Here is a 22230-nt window from a genome sequence, read left to right as displayed (position 1 = left end):
AACCATTTATCTATTGAGGAAAAACAGAACAATATATCTATATTTTTCAATCAACAAACTCTGTGGACAATAGGAATCTTCACAAAATAGGTAGTTGCATATAAATTTTTGACACGCCTTTAATTTTTAACACAAATAAAAATCGCTATATAATCCCATAATTATACATGCGTGATGGTTCAGCCATCAATACAAAATACCTGGAAACTTTTTCCCTTTAAACCAAGTACATACTAATGCCCTGAACTCATTATATCAATATTGACCCGCTCCACAGAGTCATATATTACATATGCTTAAGAATTAAATTGTCACCACAAAATAAAAACGTAATGCTCCTCAGAGCTTACTACACAATGGAAGTCTTTATCAACGGTAAAGTCACAAAAATGGCTTCCTACCGTAAAGCTGCAAAGATGCTACCTCAGCTTCAGCCACAATTATCCTGACCTGCAGGATTAACCCTACACTATTAAATAGTGCACCGGGTTGCCACACAACAAACTCGTTAAGCTTATGAAAGCTCGTATGAGTAACTCAAAACTACCACTAAACAACTCACACCAAAACTAAGGAAAACAACTCACCCCTTGATTCCTTACTAACACGTAATAAAGGAAAACAACTCACTCCTGGGTTCCTTTCAAAACGTAACAATAGAAAGCAACTCACTCCTTGATTTCTGTCAACACAAAACAAAGAAAGCAGCTCACACCTTGATTTCATCTTAATCGTAATTAAGGAAAACAACTCACTCCTTGATTCCTTAAACACCAACTAAAGGAAGCAACTCACACCTTATTTTCTTTCAAATCACGAAATAAGGAAAGCAACTCACACCTTGTTTCCTTAAAATACAAACTCATGAGTTAGATATAACCTCATACCGTTACCCCATGAATTTCACTGGCAGACAGACTAGAGCTCTAATTGAAATGGTAACCACTCGTCCGGCCAAAGACGTGATTATTTGATATACTACCTAAGGTCACCATTTGACCTTAATTCCTCGGGCCTCAATGTCCCTCAGAATAAAACATTTAAAGGAGTTGCTCAGGACTCAAAATGTTACATAAATCTCAATGCTTTTCAAAACGATAGAAATCAACATTTCCACAATCATTTGTTTTCCGAAAAGCCACACCCAAAACAATAAAAAGCACCATTCATGCATATTGTTTTCATCAATCACCAAAAACCACCAATACATATATATTTCATGTAAATATATGTATGTATATATATATATATATATATACCTACTAATACCAACTATAGTTTGCAGTTAAATAAATAACTCTCAAAATGATAAAGGTAATTATGTTTGTAAATGAACCTTGTGAGATTACTCACCTTGAAATTCCCCCTGCGTCTTCAATACAGAACAAAGCAGCACAACCACCAAAAATGTCCAAGAATACTTCGTCAAGTACCTAATCACATACTGTCTCAACTTAGTAACGATTCACAAGCGATTTAAGTCTGAAACCTCTGTTTTGAACTAAAATCCCTAAAGTGTAGCCAATCGAGGCGAAACCACATATGAGATCACCCAATGTCTCCGGAATACTTTTACGATCGATATGTCAAAACCACAAGTCGATCGAACGCTCAAATCCTCACGGATCGAATCATCAAACGGTCCGAAACCGTAAAAATCACAACATATTCATACGATTTCCAAAAATTACGTATTATATATCAAAACGCTCGTATCGACGAGTAGATAATAAATTAAACCAGAAAATATTCATTACATGACTGGAAGGCTGCCATAACGCCGCCACAGTCGGTGGCACAACCACCTCAACCACCACCGGCCAAAACTCAAAACTAGATTAATCTAACCGTCCAAAATGTCAAGAATACCAAATATAACAACTTTAATACCTGGGGTTCAAGCCAACTCGTCCTAGATCGCTGCCACAAGCCGCCGTGAACTGTTCACCGTGAGTTAATCCGATTCCAACGTGAATCGATCAAAACTAACACCATGGATCACTTGAGGAGGCTCCTACTAACTCAACCCAGAAAACTTGAAGCCGTGCAGTCGCTGGAGCTAGGAATTCCAATCGAGTCTGACTGCACTCGGGTTTGCTGTCTTGCTACACCACCGTGACCGAGAATCGACGCTAGAGAATACCACAGGGAGGAGCGCACGGTGGAGGCGAGTCGGTCTGGGCTTGCTTCACTGGTAGGGGTCACCGGAAAAGCCGGGTCGGGTCACGCGTGCTGAAGAGAGAGAACGGAGAGTTTGAATATTTCCGAACATGGAAGTTTCCAAAATGAAAATAGTAAGTTTCCGAAAACAGAAACCCTTATTTATAGAATTTCCCAAGCTTCAATCGCTCATAAATTTCTTATACGAACTCTGATTTTCGCGTTTCATATGTCCATGAACTCGTATCGACGCGCTCTACAACTCTCGTGAAGAAAATTTTTGGAGAATCTCAACATATCAAAAGTCAATCTTGAACCCCCCCAAAATCCACACTTTTCAAATAATTAATTGTCCGAAACAATTCCACATCACATACGACATATGAATAAAGCATAATAATAATAATTCGTACAACTGATCAATTATTAATTACTAAAATTAAATAATGAGAATCCAGGTCATCACAATTTTAAATCCTTTATTTTTTTTTTTTCCAATTCGATCATTAGCTTAATCTTCATAAGTTTTTTTTTTGTAGATTAATTTGATTGTTTGCAAATTGAATTGGGGTCATTCAGTTAGAGCATCTCCAGCAGTAAAAGCTATTTTTTTAGCTAAATCATCTAAAAGTTAAATTTAGTTAGTAAATTTCTAGCTTTTCCTCCAGCAGTGTTAGCTAAACTAAAAAAATTGAACGTGGAGTGTTTAGCTTTTTGTTATTTTCTCTCTCCTCCCTAGCTAAATTTAGCTAGAGATTTTAGCAAAAGCCAAATTTGACTTTCATATCGCTATTCTGCTGGAGTGCTAAACTATCTCAAATTAGCCAAATTTATAACTTTTTGTTGAAATAACTAGTCTGTTGGAGATGCCCTAACCCCCTCTCGGTGAATGCTAGAATTACTTGAGGACTTCACAAAAGCTTTTTTTTTTCCCCCTCCTATTTTTGTTTCAAATTCAATGAAATCTTTGGCAAAAATTCCGTCTTCTTATTCGTTGAAACACTCATTTTACATGTTTTTGGATGAAAGTAAAGTATGGTGATGATATAGCATTCCCAAAAGTTGATCCGGACACAAAGTTGTATGGTAAATGTTTTGAATGTTGCAAAGTAGAGCAATGGTTAATGGAAAAGAAAAAAAAATCACTGCAAGCACAAGCGTGGTTTTTCTAACGCACATGGAAAAACAACGATTTTTTGAACACCCAAATTGTACCTCTTAGAAACTGCTAATTCGGACGCGCGAGCGTAGTCCTTCCGCACACGCGTATGCGTGTGCAGGAAGGCTAGTATATATTGAAATACAGCATAAGTTATGAAAACATTGAAATAATAAATATGTATATTGTATATATTAATTTCTTCGATCTATTACACACCCAGTGAGATTTATTCTGGGAGCACCAGCCACTCCTTTTCACAACAATAAAACGATATGTTTACATATTTGAATAGACGTGTAATATGTACAAAAAATTAAGATAATTTGTAAATATATGTTGAGACTTGCATGCGTATATCTGCAGAGACCGGAACAGAGAAGAGTATCATTAAGCAATTCTTCGCATAACAGTTTTCCTTGTCAGTTCGGCCGGCCACGTACATCTTTAGCAGTTGGTGGCTGAGTGCCACCATTTTCATTAGAATTACCCTGTCCATTTGAAACACCCCCGTTCGGCCGGCCACGTACTTCTTGAGCAGTTGGTGGCTGAGTAGAAGGCGAATCCTGAGGAGAAGGCATGCTTGCAATTAACTGTAGAAATATATATATTTTTAATTTTCCTATGTAGATCGATTAATCTAGGTTATGGATCAATACATGGGTATTGCCTATTTATAGAAAATTGAGTGGGGTTTTGGGAAATTGGGGTGAACCTTACCAATTATAACATTACCCTACTAAGCAAACAATGCATTGCTGTTAAACAGAAGTACTAGGGTTCTTGAAGGATTTCCCTCCATGGAAGTTTCTTTCTTATTTTCGATTAGTTTCCTTGATCGATCAGTTTGATGATTTAAATTTCATTGATTTGTGAATAGCTAATATTACGTACTTTGAAAGTTTGAATTCAATTGAAGAATTTATCAGAAAACAAGGATTATCTCAATTGATCTACATGGAAATTCACAAATTACAGATGATATAGTAAAGACCGATCAACCAGCAGCAAATTCTATCTCATACCCACCGCTTACTCACTATATATCTTCCCGAAAACAGAGACTTAGACCGATGACCAGGAAAAAAAGAAAAAAAAGACACAGAAATTAAATAACCAGCTGTGTAGATAATTGTAAGGAAGGGATGAAGCAAGTGCGAGGATGATATCTGGGGACTGGGGATTAATTAACCCATGTTTAAAGCCAACATGATACCTTCATAGAGATGTGGCAACAAGTCAAATCTGCATATATATGCGGATTTACAAGCTTCGGAAGTAAGAGTTTGCTGAATATGTGATTAAATGTGAAGTCCTCAATAACCAAATGGTTCATCATTCAAACCATCAATGGTCAAAATTTTTTGGGAAGAAGGGCTTCCTACGAGTTGCACCGGAACTTACGCATCTAAACCGTGTTGAAAACTTGAACCATACACAGTATATATTAAATAGATTCCGTGTCAGATTTTTGATTGGTTTCATTGTTTAACACAAAAGGTGCATTCATCCATATCAAGCAAACTTAATAGTGAATGATATTTTCCAGCTTGTTGTGAATTTGAATTCCATAACCTTCAATCACATTTGATGAGAAGCTAAATTTGTAGAGGATGCACTAGCTAGTATTGGCCATTCTGCAAATGTATTCAGTTGGAGAAACTCTCTTCCATTATCAGCCCTTCACTTTCAACTTTGATGTATTAGGCATTGGTTGAACTAGATCGAGGTGATTATCTGTAATTTTACTTTATAGTTCGACCAAAACAAAAAAAACAATAAAATTAACGACTCATATGCACTTCAAATTTACGTTGGAATTTGCTTAACAGTTTCTCCTTCTCCTTCTGCATGCTTCTAGTGTTCTTTTTTTTTTTTCAATTTTTCTTTTTGTTATTGTGAGTCAATTTTGAGATTAATATGGAGCAACCAGTTGAATTTCGGTCCAACGTTAATTTGCTATTGAACAGAGGTGGGTTTATGAGGGCTTGGAGGATATGATGCTCCTCCACATTAAACCAGACATTCCTAGGAAATTGTAAGAAGTTTTCTAGATAGTTATATTTCTACGGTTTTCTGTTATTTTGTACTAATTTCCTTGGATCATTTGGTTTTTTGAGAATTTCCTTTTGTAATTAATGGTGCTTGCATGGAAAAGCAGATCGAAGAAAGGGATATCCAAATTAACTTGCAGAAAAAGGCATCGCGGATTTCTTGAGTAATTGGTGTTTGCCATATCCTCATTTTGTTAAATATTCACTATTAGAAATTTCCCCATTAGCACCCTTTTTTTAGCCACAAAAAAGTCATCAGTTCAAAAATGAATAATTTAACACTGATATAAAACATTGGTGAGAGATTTTTTCCTCTAACTGATCCTCAGTGTCTAATATATACATTACATACAAGAAATTAATTGTTTAATCCCTATGTCACTGTTAATGGTGTGAAAAAGGAATAGCATTCTTACTATAAACCATTGCTTCAAGACTGACAGAATGAACAAGTTAGGACTTTAGCTATTTTTCACACTATTGCATAGCCACCGATTCTGATTTTGCATGGAATATAATATAGTATGTATATGAACGTTAATAGGACAAAGCCTTCTAGAAGCTTTGGCATGAGTTCTAATGAATTTGGCAATATACATACAATATGTAGCTAGAAGATAATTCAAAGTATGAACATAAGTAATACGTTTCAAAAGCATCCGATGACAATGCACCCAGTTCTCTGACTTCCTTTGAGTACTCTTCTTGTTTAGCAGGATACATATTTCTTTTACTCAGTAGCTGCTCCAGCTGTTTGGCTTCATCCTGAAGTGTCCTCTCATAGTTGTCTTCCAGGTTCTGCATTCATAAGTGGTCATCTTAGAAGATAAAGCATTCACTTACAATCTAACATGTTTCTGAAGGACTACCTTCAACTTGGTCTTTTCATCCTTAGTTTTCCCCAATTGCCTCGACTGACCATCAATACTTTCAGAAACTCCTGATGAGCAAAAGTCATATGTTAACAAACAGGAGCATGAAAACAACTTTTAAAAATGGCAATTCTGAGCTGCTCCGTTGCATCTTCAACCAATAATCTAGCATCATTCAGTTCCCGAATCTTTATTTCATCTTCACCATGCAAATTATCAGTTTTCACGGAAGATATTATTGCCTCTAGTTCTTGCTTTCGCCTCTTAAGGTTCGTAGTTAAATTAGTCTCAAGCTTTGTCTTTCTTGCTTCAGTCTATCAGTATTGAGAAAATAAATGCACATCAGGAGACATTAGAATGAACTTGCACATAAAAACACACGGACAGTGAGTGCTACGTACAGCTTACTTCAGTTCGATCCGCCTTGCATGTAATAAGCTTCACTTTAAGATCTGCTATTTCAGGGTTCAATCTTGAGAGAAGATCCTTCTCCTCTGGAGTCAAATGATCAATGAGATCGGTACCCATTTCAACATGCTTCATGTGTAAGAAGAATGCTTGAGAAGAATGCTTCATGTGCAACGGTTGTTTGAGAAGAATGCTTCCAAATTCCCTGTTACTAATGCAGCCAAACCCACAAAAGCTTCATGTGTAAGAACAGCTTGCTGCAGTGACGTACAGTACATATGATGCAATGCAAAGAGCTGTTTAGGAACATCAGGCTCATTCTCAAACACATCCGAGCCAGCATCCACTATCTCTCCTCTCGCACCAAACACTGCACTATTTCCTTCTCATCAATAATGGCTCCACACCCTAGATTAACAATCACGCCCTGTCTTCCCAACGCAGAGACAAGTTCCTTGTTGATCATGTGGTGGGTTTGCTCTCTGTCAATGCACAACAGATGATGAGGCCGGGTATCACTGTATGCTGCAAGCTCACACACATTGGAATAGAATTGGTACGACAAAGACGGCTTTTCGCTCCTCGAATTGTACAAGACCAAATGCCTCCAATCTTTGTGCCCCAATGTTGCCCAACCCAACAATACCAACCTTCTTTCCTCCAATCTGAAATTTGCAATCATCATAACCCCTATAAATTTCTCATTTCATCATTCAATCAAAGTTTCAATATAAATAGATATATTTCATTCTGACAACTAAAGGAGCTAGAATGGCTAACCTTAGAACCGCGAGGATAGTCTCCTCTGGTACTGGTAGCCCAGAGCACATCCCTAACATACCGATTCGAAGCCGAATTCTTTCCTCTCATTATTGTATGAATGAACAGCCCCACAGCAGCGTCCTCAGCAAAGGCTTTACCGGCTTTGGCGACGGCACTCAGCCAAGTCAACGTGGTCAAGGCCGGCGCTGGTGTGGCTATGACTTAAGGCTTCAATCTAACCGCACTCTCCATTAAAAACACCCACCACCGTCTAAAATCATATCACAGCCGTCTTGACAATGTTGACTTGTCATCGTAACCCTTTATTTATTCCAGATTCTTAGTATAATATCTCAATTATATCTGTAAACTACAAATAAAAAAACAACTCTCTCTATCTGTGCCTCTACTCTTCCCATGACCTTTCTGCAATAGAAGAGCGCACACACCCTCAGCTGCACCGGCCCTTTCGGTGAAAAACAAAAAAAAATACCATGGATAATCTCTACAAAAGGTATGCTCGCTCGTATGATTTATCCATTTAGCACTTATTTGTTACACCAATCAATCTGTTCATCAATCTGAACAGAACATATATAACATGAATTAGATATATGGATTAGTTTAGTTTAGTTTATTCAATAAGATAATTTCCAATATTGATAACCTTTTTTTTTTTTTAAAAAAAAAGCCCCACCCCATTCCCACCCTTGATGGGGTTCGAACTCCTGACCTCTTATAAATGAGACCAAAGCCTTACCAATATTGATAACCTTTATTACAATGTCAAGCTTGAATTGCAACTCTCTCTATCTGCACATTTGTAGGGATTAGAAATTCTTTTGGAAGCTTAATTATTTGTGCCACTATGTGTCTTGTGATATGTTTGGCAAGGTCATTACAGTCTATGCAAAATGGATAAAGACTGAGTGAGGTTGAGTGGTTTTTTTTTTGTAAGTGAAACAGGGTTGTCTTTAGTGGGAGGGAATTAAGGCCCAATTAGAATTAGAATTAATGGGAGGGAATAGTGGGCGGGAACTTTTTTTTTTTTTTTGAAAATAGCTTTCATGATTACATCGTTTCGAATGACATCCCTTATAATTTCAGGAGCTGTTACAAACCATATTTGACTATCACTAGTTCTCAACGCATGAGAAGCAAGCAAATGTGCAACTACATTTGCTTCTCTGTTTACATGAGTAAGATTAAACCCAGGATGGGTTTGTAACAAAGTTCTGACTTCCCCAATCAATATATGCATGATAGAAAGGTCATAAGTTGGAGACTGGAGAGCTTGTACCAAAAGTGTGCAGTCACTTTCAAAATTTACCTCATCTTGCTGCAGTGTTTGAGCTAGAAGGAGTCCATCTCGCAAAGCTAGTAATTCAGCATGAAATTGAGAAGTGAGAAGGGCATATGGCCGAGCCTGTCCAGCTACAAAGCTGCCATCACTATCTCGGATTACACATCCCACTGAATACTCTAAATTAACTCCTAATATTCATTGAATAGTGTGTCGTAGAAGGTATAAAATAATTTGAAAATCAAAATTTAGCCTAATTCCTTTGAAAACCTTTTAATCCGACGATAATCCTTTGAATACACTTAATTAGCCTTAAATTTTTAAAACCAATATTAACTTTAAAATTGCGCCCTCTTACCCAATACCAATAGGAGGGAAAGTTGCCCTAATTAAGTGTTGTTTCCCAAAAAATTGATATTTAATTACGTCCACGTTACTAATATAAAATTAAGATCCTTAATTGTAGCATATGCACAATACTTTGATTGAAGAGTCCACAAACGACTGATACTGGAAGGAGATAAAGGCGAATACAATGGCAAATCCTTGGATAATCTCCTCGATCATGAGCAATAGCAATCTCTCTCCTTCTCATACAATCTTTATTTATGAATATTGCAGTTATGTTTTCGAAGATGATGAGTGGAAAGGGAACGGCTGGCCACATCGGAAGGGTAGGTCATGGTTAAGTATCGAGAGTCATTGTAATTGTGTTGTGGCTTTTTTGTAGGAATCTAGTTTAGAGTACGTTTACTAAATGTTGTATCCTTTCTGTTGGTTCTGTTACTGCTGTATATGCCTACTCTGTTTTCTGCAGTCTTGAATGAAAATTCATGTTAAACAAAAATTTATTACAAATAAAAAGATAAAAACAAATAGTGAATTTGATGGGTTGATCAAATTCTATTATTCTGAAACCGGTGGTGTTCTTTGTCATCCTTCTTTTGTTTTCCTAAGGCAAACTAAATCAGTTAAGATAAAAAAAAGTTTGAACTTAACTTGTTCTTGTTTTTTTTTTTTTTTTTTTTCATTTAGCTTCTATTATTTGTTGCTAGTTGTTTATGTCTACGTTTGAATTTTGTAGACACAAATTTGTATTATTATTTGTGATCGAAATTGAATTTCTCCAACTTTTTGCGGTAGATGAGTGCTCCCTGCTTGGATGGGATTGAAGGTCACCTAGTTATGTCACTAGGTGCAGACTTTGACACTCAATGAGAGCTTGCGCCGTTGGTCCATTACCAGGGACCAATGGACCTCGATCTCAATGAAGAGCATTTTGAGGAGCAAACTGAGCATGATCTTGTTCCAAGTGCTGTGGAATCAATGGCTGCTCTTCCTGTCAATATGACTAGGATGCGCAGACCAGTGGAGTCAAGAGGTCATAACTGAGCAAAGTGGGCAAGGAATGGAATACCAGAGAGGATGGGATTTAATAACAATGGGCAGCCAGTGGAACCAGCAGCCACTGTGGCAAGGTTTTCCCATTTCTTGGGAATGATCGCTCAGGAATCTTCCATGTTTCCCTTCAATACAAAGGATTGGAGAGCATTCCATGCTGGTGCCAACATAGATAATATAAGGGTAAAATTTTAGAACCTTTTAGAGTATTTTCATTGTCATATATTATGTAGCTTGTTCATAAATAATACAATACATATTTAAGATTTGCTATTTGATCAGACTCACCAAACACTAAAAATAGAAAGTGAAGTGTTACTTTTATACTTCGTAATATTCTTATTGGATTCTCTATTTGTTTTTGTCATAGAGCAATGCTACTTTCTTGTTTTAACATAAGCATTGCACTTGATTTGTTGGCATATGTACTAAGGTTTGAAATTATTGTGGTAGGGGACTATTGATTGGAATGACCCTATCACACTGTCGAAGGAGCCTAATATTAGGCATGTAGTTGAGATAAAGTTGAATGATAGGTGGAAGCATTATAAGAGTGAACTTAAGAAGAAATGGTATACTCCATTTATTGGGACTGAGCAAAGGTTTTCTTGTGGAGACTTGCGTGTGAATGTGCATCAATGGAACTTGCTGGTGACCTCCCACACAATCAGGTAATGAAACCTACTATACATGAGTATAAAATATGACAGATGATGTTCCTTATAAAAGTAAAACTGTTTACAACTTGATACTTGAACAAATCAATGAACTAATTATTGATAATTTGTTATTCAATTGCATGACATAGGAACGTTCGGTCAAAGCAAAACGGAATAGGCGAGAGTGTCAAGTTAGTCACACATGTGGATCAAAGAGCTTTGCTCAAGTCAGTTTTGAATATGTGAGTATTGCGCAAGAATGATAAAGCTAAATATTGGTTTTCAATATTTTACATGTACTCCTTTGGTTTTGCGCATTGGGCTGTTGGTGGGTTTGTTCTATAAGTTGCATTCAAAGTATGTTTTAAAGCTTTGCTTGTGTTTAAATCAGTATTAGCTTAGCTAAAAGGTTGCATGAGAAAGGGTTTTGCATATACAAATAATGATACTAGCAGCTAGGAATTAGTCTTTAAATTGATAGGATTTTTCAAATAATTGGTTCTATGACTACCTTCTTTTCATTTGGGGGTTTATGGCGAGCTACTAATGAAGGATTAGTAAGGTTATGAATAACTGGAAATTTGAATTACTTGATGAATAAAGTATTAAGATATGTGTATAGGAAAGTATCTCTATCTTGACCATTATCAATTGCAAAATTCTTGGTTAAGATGTTATAAAAAATGCTCAATATTTGGTTATTGATCAATTTAAAGGGGTAAAATTTCACGATGTTGCATGTGCATTTAAAGATATACTCTTATCAAGTAACAAACCATTTCTCATGCATTGAATGTATTTGTTCTTTGGTCTAGAACTTGATCGCAGATATGGATTAAGGATTAATTAACATAAAAATATTACAGTTCAATGTTATGGTTTCACCTGATTAGGTCTTAGAATCTAAAAAGAAGAATGAAACAGAGGTTTTGGAGTGGGAATCAATTGGTCAGATGTGCCTGGTATTGTGACTCAAGAGAGGCCTGTATCTAGGGAAGTTAAAGAACTAAGAGCTGCATACGAGCTTCAAGTAGAGGCTGTGAATCTTGCACAACAAGAAGTTATTAGCCTTAAGCTGGAAGCAACAGAAAGGGAACATAGGTGGATTAGACTAGATAATGATGTCCAATCTCGTATGCATATTTAGTCGATCGCATATTTACGTGGCATTATATATATGCAAGAAAGTTACCCCATATATCGATTTGTTTAGAGTTTACCGGCCCCAACAAATAAAACAAATAGCATGATTGCACATTTAAGAAATAGTTTTAACTGATTGTAAGAGATAAATGTATCTCAATTATATGTATTAAATTAAAAATTAAAATAATAATAATTTAAAACTGTGCATGTCTGTTCAGTTGCTAGATTCACTTGTCCCTCACATTTCTTTAAAAACTGTCATTTAGATGAAGATGGCTCGAACAAATAATTTGAAAAATTCGAAATTAACTTAATTTTTATGTGATGACTGTGTTTGTGCATGTCACATGCATTATAGATGATTAAACTGCGGGTCCATGGAGATTCTTCACCTGATTACAAATCAGTGGCATGGGTTTCACATGGTGGGGTGCAAATTGTATTTGAAATCCGAGTCATCTTGGATGATGAGGACCCATTTCTTTTGAGATTCTGACGTGGAGAGGATGGCGTTGTATTCCATCACAAACACCGGCCTGTCTTTTTGTCTGTTTGTCTTATGCACAAAACAGAACACATGCAGCCTTCCTGGCCGATCTCTTTTTTGGGAACTAAAGTGGGAGAGAATGTGAGGCTTAGGTAATTAGGTTGAAGAAAACTCTGATGAGCTATTAAGAAAATGAGAGAGCGTTGAAAAAAGGGCAGCAGGTCTGGATCCAGTTAAAGGAAGACTAATCAAGTTAAAGTAGCATGCATGAATTCAAGTTCCAATGATCGAAAAGCCAAACTTGGTCGATAAGGAAAACAAACCCACATGGGAGTATATATGATCCATCTGAAACTATATATCTATCCAAGTTGAAAGTAGTACTGCTGCTTCTGGATCCTGCATGAAAAGGTAGCTGAGAGATCAAATACATGGCACTTTAGGGTTTGTATATCCGTATGGTTGGTAAAAAGCCAGCTGCATATGCATTCCACTTCATCGACCACTAAAGCAGTCATAACTCCACATCCTCGATCCACCCCAATTAAGATTTCTCATATGTACGTAAAACTATCTTTAATATGAAAATTAAGTACTGAAGCCGACCTCTATATATGGATTAGACTAGATAATGATGTCCAATCTCGTCCAATCCCATATATTCACCACCTCATTTCTTATTCTCTGTCTTTACTAAAACAAAAACCAAATGATGGTTGGGTCTCACAAGTCTCCAGCAACCCAAGACGCAAAACAAGAGGTTGTACACTGTACTGTAGTATTCTCCTGGCCGAACCAGGAAAAACCATTGTTGATTACACTCGCTCCTATAATCCGTAGTATAATTGTTAGGAACTTTATGCTTGATGGCAGTGGCGAGATACCCTCACTCTCATCTTTTATTTATCGGACAAAATTGGATAAAATGTTAATAATAATAAAATAATAAAAAAATAAATCAACATTTCTATCTCTTTTGAAGCTCGACTGCTTGACCTTGGCTTTGAATTGTTGGAGGTGACTAGCAAAGAAGCAAAAAGATGAAATTCTTGAAGATGATGGGTTTGCGGTAGCGGTACATAAAATTTGGATGACGTTTATGAATTGAGTTTTTGGTTATACATTTTTTTAGCTATACCTCCTGTTTACTTTTTTAGCTTCCAAATTACATGCTTTGTCATTCCAAAAAAAGGAGAAAAAAAGAAACATAAAAAAAAAAGAAGCAACGCACAGTAAGTAAATGTAACTAATAAACTAATGAGTTTGACACTCTGTGGTCACTTGTCAAAGCCAACATAAAAATTTTCATCAACATTTATTATAAGGGGAAATGATCATTTACCCGATTTTAGGTTAAAAATTGTCCACTTGCTCCACCAACTGTTTTTTAACCCCATTTACCCAAAACACTCTAAGGGATTATTTCCCCTTTACCCAATTAATTCTTTTTTTTTTTTTTTTTTTTTTTTTGAGACTTTTTTGCCCTCTCCTTCTTTTTCACTTAGAGGGAGAAGTCATCCTCCACCTTGCCGGCCTCCGGTGACTAGTGGCAGGGCGCCGGCGACCCGAATCCTGCGAACGGTGACCGGAATCCGGTGACCGTGACCGGAATCCGACGACCGGTGACAGGAATCCGGTGACCGGTCCCTAATAATATCCAGTAACCATATTATTGCCCCTCAGTAATCATATTATTGCCTCCCAAAAATCATATTATTGCCGTCCAGTGAATTGTATGAAATCCCAAAACCAAAATAAATACACTACAGGCACAATTGATCAATTTATAATCATATTATTGGCTCCCAATAATCATATTATTGCCCCCCAATAGAAAGTCCAATGTCTCTACTGCCTCCCAATAGACCACCAAAAATGCACATTTTTGTAGGATTCACAGATAATTTGACTTTAATACACAGAAAACAACATGTAACTTATCAAAACACCACACTATAGTGATCCCTGTCCCTTGTATCAAAGTCTACTGGGGGCCAATAATGTGTCTACTGCCCCCCAATAATTATATTACTCCCCTCCAATAAACATAATTCCGATCAATACAAGTCAAGTTTACATATCCAATTAACCCAAATAGATAATCACAACATCTGAAATTGCAAGAAGCTGATTAAGGCTTTGCTCAGTGATTTTACGTTCACCAGGATTCGTCTTGAGAGCACCTTAGAGTATAACCGTGAACCAGCATTTCTTCAAGCTTAAACCTTTCAAACCTCACAAGTTGAACCCACTCAGAGCTTCCGGTGAAGTGAGAGCATTGAAGAACCCAAGAAGCCCGGTTGTCGTGGCCGGAAAAAGACCCCACCAAAGAAAACCCAGCGCTCCAAAAAAGCCCAGATTGAAAAATGGCTCGATAGAACTAGAACCCGAATCTTCAGATTCGGAGCTCAAAGATTACGACGGCATCGATTTCCTGTACGACTACCCGCCCTTGGTTTGCTGCTTTAGGGCAACCCAGAAAAAGTTTGTCCCGACGGTTCGGGTCTCTGACAACCCGATGGACCTGGACATGTACAACCAGTGGAGATGCTCTAGTGGCACTGGAAGATCGACGATCTGATTCGTCGGAAGCCTAGGTCGCCAGAGGCCTGGATTGAGCATCAGTGAGAGAGAGAGAGAGAGAGAGAGAGAGAGAGAGAGAGAGAGAGAGAGAGAGAGAGAGAGAGAGAGAGAGAGAGAGAGAGAGAGAGAGAGAGAGAGAGAGAGAGAGACGTCGTCTGAGTTTCAGAAGGGAGATTGGATAGATATGTAATTATATGTCATGCTTTGTCTAAAATAGTCTTTTTTCTTTTAAATTGGGTAAATGGGCACACTAAACTCTTACCGGAGTAAGTGGGCAATTTTTATCCTAAAATTGTGTAAATGGTCATTATCCCTTAAAATAATTGCACAATAATAATAAAAAATAAAACAAATAAGTTCACTACAATATAGATGGTGTGGAAGGAGATGGATTTGTTTGGTCTATTCTTGCATGTGGAGTCTGTGGCCAAGGACAATGATTTGGAATGGTTTGGAGTGGTGGCTTGGCAGCATTGGCATGAGAGAAACAATAGGGTACATAGTGGAAATTATTCTATGCACCGACAGTGCAAATGACCCTACACTTATAAGATGATCTCAATCTTTTTTTTTGACTTTGTCAAGGGGAACCCAAAAGCTTCCTAAGCCCAAGATAAACCCCTTCGGCGCATGTGAAATGCTCCAACTGTGCATTGCAGCACAGTGCCTGGCCACTTTGATAGTTTCGGGGTTCGAACCTAGGTTGGGGAGCACTCCCAACTAGGCAAGAACCACTAGACCACTTGCAGTGGTTAAAATGATCTCAATCCTTAATATTTATAATTAATATTTTTATTAATAACCTAAGAGTGTATTTAATATAATCTAACCATTCATTTATGTTGGTGTAAGTGCACGTCAGTGCATTGAATCCTCCGCTAATAAAGTGACTGTGGGGGCAGAGAAGTTGGTTGAGAAAGCTTACTGTTGGTGGGAAGGCTATTTAAAGATTGGAATGGTTGTGGCAGGAGATCATAATAGGGTGGGGGTTGGCTACTTTGAGTTTGAAAAGATAGTATAAGCCTAGACAAGGAGTAATTACGATGAGTGCAGATGGCGCATTGAATTTGGGGCAGGGTGTGTATGGTACTAAAGCTGTATGCCGCAATGAGCTAGGTCCTAGGTGAATGTGTTGGTGTACTGGCAGTACCAGGTGTTGACGGTGTTGGATTTGTTAGGGGTGGCTTAAATTGCCGAACCTGCCGAAAACCGGCCGAATCGCCACCATCGGCGCCGACAAAAACGGTAACCGGTCCGGTTCGGTTTTACCGTATATTGGTACGCGGCTCGGTAGCGGTACACCATTTCTAGTTATACGGTATTACCGTACCAACCGTAGATATATACTTTTCTCTAATTTTTATTTATTTTTAATACTAGGTATGTTTTAAGCCGTTTATTTCTAGCATCTGTGAATGATAGCCGTTGGATCTTAGTGGAGATTGGGGTAACCTAAGAGGGGTCAGTCAGATTAGGTCATTTGCGACGTGTGCCCGTAGCCTCTCGAGTCTCGACCCTCTCTTCCTCAAATCCTCTCAGAACCAACCCAGCCCCAATCCAATCCCAAAAACAATAATCGATCATTGATGCGAGCCTCACTAACATAAGTTTCAACCCAGATATCGTTTGATTTTGAAATCCCCAAATTGTTCGACCAACCCTAGATCAGTTGCTTGGTTCAAGTGGTTGCTCGGAGGCTTATACGGTGTTCAAGTGGTGTTTCCAAGCACAAATAATTAGGTAAAATCATTTTCTTTTTAGTTTTGTACTCTTGTTATTCCTTTTGCCCTAATTTGTATGAAAAAAATGGAATCTGTTGTTGATTTTGTTAATTTCATGGTTATCTAACATATATGTTAATATGTGTTTTGGTAGAAAAGTCCTTTGAAGCTTGAAGGTATTGACCATGGATTTCAGTTAAGGATTTATCAGTTTATCCTGAGGCAGACAGGTGGTTGAGGTCCTTGATTAGGTAACTAAACGTCTAAACTTGTGTGTACTTGGTTGGGTTTTGATTCTTTGAACTTAAAGTATCTGCTTGTGACTTTATGTATGGGTGTTTCTGATTATGACTTTACCAGTTCTTGTGTATAATTATGTTATATGGATGCTAAAATTCTTTGAACTTGAAGTATCTATTCTGCTTGTACTCTTATTAATTAGTATGTGACTTTGAGACTTTCTGTGTGAATAAGTTTCGGCTTGTTCTCTTATTAATTATTTTGTGACTTTCTGTGTGTATGAGTTTCTGCTTGAAGTATCTATTCTGCTTGTACTGAGAAGGACTTGTAGTTAAGTATAACCTATAAACTGAACATGATTGCAAAGTATGAAGCTGTTGCTTTTAATTGTATGTCGCTTTTAAGTATAAACTGAACATGATTGCAAAGTGTGAAGTTGTTGCTTTTAATTGTATGTTGCTTTTAAGTATAAATTGAACACGATTGCAAACGTTTAAAAGTATGAAACACATCTGTTGCTTTTAAATGTATGTTGGTATTTAATCTAATTGTTATCATACAAAACATTGTATGTTGGTATTTAATCTAAGGGGTCTTGACCCAAAGCACAAAAATAACATAACATTAGCCCACTCACCCCAGCAACAAATTTTCATTCCCACTAACCCATTTAGTTGCGAAATGTCACTTTTAACCTTTAAAGAATTATAAAATTACCAATTGTTCATAAAACCAGACTCTCTCTCTCTCTCTTCTCTCCTCTCTCCCTCCCTCCCTCCCACCCTCCCACCCTCCCCTCTCTGATCTCTTTCAATTCCGGCGAGAAACATTTCGCCGTCGAGCAAGTCGCCCTTACCGTTCCGGTCACCGATTACCAATAGGATTGGAAATTTTAGGTCGAAGAGCACTGGTGCACTGGTGGTCAGTGCTGTCGGCGATAGGTCGCCGATTTGGTCTGGGCTGTCGGCGCCGGGAATGCAGAACATGGCTCCAATGGAAGAGACGACGAATCCGACGGTGGTGCTTCAGAAATTTCAGCGATTTCGAGGAGTGGGTATTGGCGGAGACATGAGGGTATGGAGGAGGAGAGTTTGGAAGAGTAGTGCTTGCAGATCTCCATTACAGGAAATAGATGGCCTTGACCGAAAAAGGGAACGATCCATGTCTCATTCACCATTTTTGCAGAATTGAGTTTGTCTTAGAGGTTTGCAGTAGGGCTAGGGAATATAAAGATAGTGTAATGGAAGAATGGAGCAGAAGAAAGAGGAAAAAAGCTTAAAGAGAGAAGGAATGGATAATGAAAAGAGAGGTAGGACGTAGCCACTACCTGTGGGAGAATGGTGATTAAATGTTAGGTATGGGACACGGGTGCTATTATTTATTCTTCTTTTGTCTGTTTTTTTTTTTAAATATTTTTTTATTCATTCTTCTTTTGTCTTTCTTCATTAGCAAGAAAATTAGATAATTTCTTTTTTGTGATAAGTTTTTGTTTATTGCATGTCCAGTTTTGGGTATAGTTTTTTTCATATCTAGGAAATTTTTTTGGCAAAATATATAAATACTCCAATTTGGCTTCTCTTCTTTCTTTTGGCAATTGAATAATATGGAACATGTATGGTATAAAAGGGCTATTGGGGGGCAATAGAGGTCTGTTAAAGGTTTATTGGAGGGCAATAGACGTCTATTGGGGGGCAATAGACATTTTGAATTGATGTAATCTCCTCGTTTTTTTCTTTAATCAAAGTTTTATTTGTGCAGTTTTAGGAAGATTAATTATCATTTCGGTAATCTAAACGTCTATTGGGGGGCAATAGACGTCTACTGGGGGGCAATACATGGCTGATAGTCGTCTATTGGGAGGGCAATACATGGTTAATATACGTCTATTGGGAGGCAATACATGGTTGATAGTCGTCTAATGCCCCTTTATTGGGGGGCAATAGACGTCTATTGGGGGGCAATACATGGCTGATAGTTGTCTATTGGGGGGCAATACATGGTTGATAGTCGTCTATTGGGGTGCAATACATGACTGATAGTCGTCTATTGGGAGGGCAATACATGGTTAATATACGTCTATTGGGAGGCAATACATGGTTGATAGTCGTCTAATGCCCCTTTATTGGGGGGCAATAGACGTCTATTGGGGGGCAATACATGGCTGATAGTTGTCTATTGGGGGGCAATACATGGTTGATAGTCGTCTATTGGGGTGCAATAGACGTCTATTAGGGGGCAATAGACGTCTATTGGGGGCAAAAAAACTTTCCGGTGGGTGGTAGCCGGTGATCGGAATCCGGCGGCCGGTGACCAGATTCCGGCGAAAATTGGCCAGATTCCGGCGAAGTTGGCCGGAATCCGGCGGCCGGTGACCGGAATCCGGCGGCCGGTGACCGGAATCCGGCGACCGGTGACCGGAATCCGGCTGCCGGTGATCGGACTCCGGCGAAGTCCCCTATGGTTTCTCTCTCTTCCATTCTCTCTCTCTCTCTCTCTAAGTAACAAAGGTGAGGGTAAAATGGTATTAAAAAAATAATAAAAACAAAAAAAAAATCTTAATGGGGTATTAGGGAAGACCTCCTTAGAGTCTTTGGGGTAAGGGGGAATTAAAAAAACTTAGTGGGGTAAGTGGGAAAAAAATCTCTAAAAATGGTGTAAATGGACAAAAACCCTTAATCTAATTGTATGTTGGTATTATTTTTGTGGTTTTAACATTGAAGAAACTGCTACTCTGCATTTGGGAGGTGCGAACTCGTCTACGACAACTATTGCTTGAAGATTTGGATGGTGCAAAGTTGCAAACATCCAGTTCGAAGATATAGCTGCTGTGCATTTTTTTGTTAAGTGTTTGGAGTCTACTTGAAGATTTGGATGCAGCTGCTGTGTTTTTTTTTTTTTTTTTTAGTCATTGGAATCATCAAATCGCTTGCAGCTTTTTGTTTATTTCAATTTGAGTTTCTGTAATATCCAATAACTTTTAGACTTGGACATCAATCACATATGATGTGAGCTTGTAATTTGTGAATGTAGACCTGAAAAAGAACAAGTGAAAACATCAACTCTACAACTCACATCTCCATAAGAAGGTGAGGAATAGACTTGATGAAGATGTATTATTCAGGAAATTGCAGAGTTAAGTATGAGCTTAATAGCTTTTATGTATTTGGTAAAAACTGAACAGGAAAAATGGTCTAAAAACACCCCAGAATGGGTGATTGGCCTACATAAATGTTTATCAATATTAGGCCCAATCCTCCTCTTCGGTTGGGCCTGAACAAAGACAAAACCAACCGTAATCTCGATAACCGAAATCTACGGTTACCGACTTTTCAGACACGATAGTGGTATTGATTTTCAACCTACTGAGGAGTTTCGGTTGGTAGTCGGCTTAGAGTCAAAAACACGGTTACTGTACCAAATCCAGCCCTAGGATTTGGGAGTCCCCAGACTATGAATTTATTGCTCTTATGAATGGTTTTCATTTTTGTATTCAAGCTGGCTTCTCACACTTGGAGATTGAAGGGGATGCCAAAAATCTATTCTTAGCTTTGGATTCTATCTATGAAGACTTTAGCACAGATGGAGTATTAATTGACGAAGCAAATATACTTTTTAAGTTATTTTCAGTCTTGTAGTTGGGGTTATATCTCTAGAGAGTGTAAGAAGGCTGGCCATTGTGTGACAAGAGCTGACACTATCTCTATCTTTCCCTACGTACTGGTGGATGATGCCGTCAGATTGGCTTATTCTAAATCTAGTTAATGAGTCATGGATTTGAGTGATTGTGTAATGGAGTGTGGTACTCTTCCTAACCGATTTGTGGTGGGTTTAATGAGGTCACTATATACTCCTTGATGTAGTCTTTTGACAATGAATGAATTCTCCTTTTGATAAAAAAAATATATAAAAAAAAAAATTCACTACAATAATCTCCTTAAATACAAAAAAATCATTTGAAAGCACCTCATCAATTCGAGTAAAACCAAAGATAGAACATGTATTACAAAAAACAATGCATTAGGAGAAAGTGACCCCTCCGGTCATCGGCCATCTCTGAGTAGTCACTTCGTGAGTTTGCCTCGGATGTTACTGTATAAAACGTCTCTTGATAGTTGCCTCGGTGTATAGGGACACTTCCTTAGATCTGGTTGGGCCTTCATCAAGTGGAACATTTCAAGCCCTAATAGTGCATAGGGTTCCGTTTCCAAAATAAGACAAAGGCTTTTCGTGTTATTCATTGCACTTATAATTGATAGTTTGGGCTTTGAAGTTCCTCTCCCTTGATTTTTCAAGCTCAAGTTCCAACACCTTCGGAAGCCCCTCTCGAGAACCTAAAATTATTGGCTCTAAAGGTTACTAGCCACTTTTTCAGCTCTTTAAGGTGGTGGAACCGCTATCGATTGTTGTGTGAGAAGGAAAGCATAAGCGGGTAAGACTTTTGACAATAGGTTTCAAGCCGCAAACTCCAATTCGATTCTCCTATAAATTCCTATGAGAATGCAACTGCATCAGATCTCGTGTCTCACTTCGAGCTGAAAACAACTAATGGACCCTCCAACTTTACCTACTAATGATTAGCATCATGGCCGACCCTTGGGTGTTAGAAACAAACCAAAAGCACCTATGATTGTTGGAACCAAAGGAGAGTCATTGAGTAGGCAACTAGATTTAATCTTTCTAATCACTTTCTCTGATTTTTAGCTAAGGAACCAAAATCCTACATTCAGGTGGAGATGAGAGTTAGGACAAGGAGTTAGTCGGCTACCAACTTGGTTTGGCTGCAATTGTGGTCACCCAAGTTTGATTTTTCACTAACACCAAACGCTTTTAGTGCTCGTGGAGTTTGGTTAGTAGGACTCAACTAACCCTAAACCCTAAAATTAGACTCAAGCTATTGAATCCCTATCGTTTCTACAAGCCTAGATTAATGTGCTGCACAAGTTGCAGCCTTGGAAGATAGGTTCATGTGACCGAGGTTTGTGTTCTTTCTTCTCTAGCGTACACAAACTTTGAAATAACTCGACAGCGCAGAGATTAAAGGGAGAATTACAAAAAGAAGACCGTGAATTTCACAGATCGAAAATTGGATTTTTTTTTATAAATTTTTTCTGCTAATAATAATAAAAACAAAAAAAAAAAATCCCGAAAGCTTTTAACCACGTCCAATGTGCGTGATGACGCGGCAGGCAAAGTGATGCGTTATCATGGAGGGCTTTCATGAAATAAAGCTTTAAAACCCGGGGGAGTATAGTAATTACGCAGGCGAGTTCTACGA

The 22230-nt window shown here is 37.9% G+C and overlaps 1 long non-coding RNA gene across 1 annotated transcript; it reads right to left on the bottom strand.

Moving 5' to 3' along the window:
- Positions 1 to 5886: 5886 nt before the first annotated feature.
- Positions 5887 to 7690, bottom strand: LOC112167213. The gene is made up of 3 exons (XR_005800849.1): positions 7434 to 7690; positions 6654 to 7318; positions 5887 to 6559 (listed from the first exon to the last, which is right to left on the bottom strand). It is a non-coding gene; the product is annotated as an uncharacterized LOC112167213 (long non-coding RNA).
- Positions 7691 to 22230: the final 14540 nt, after the last annotated feature.

Source organism: Rosa chinensis, chromosome 5, assembly GCF_002994745.2.
Source record: "Rosa chinensis cultivar Old Blush chromosome 5, RchiOBHm-V2, whole genome shotgun sequence".
Taxonomy (NCBI): domain Eukaryota; kingdom Viridiplantae; phylum Streptophyta; class Magnoliopsida; order Rosales; family Rosaceae; genus Rosa; species Rosa chinensis.
Note: the sequence above shows the minus strand (reverse complement) of the source record. Positions and strands in the feature narration are given on the sequence as shown.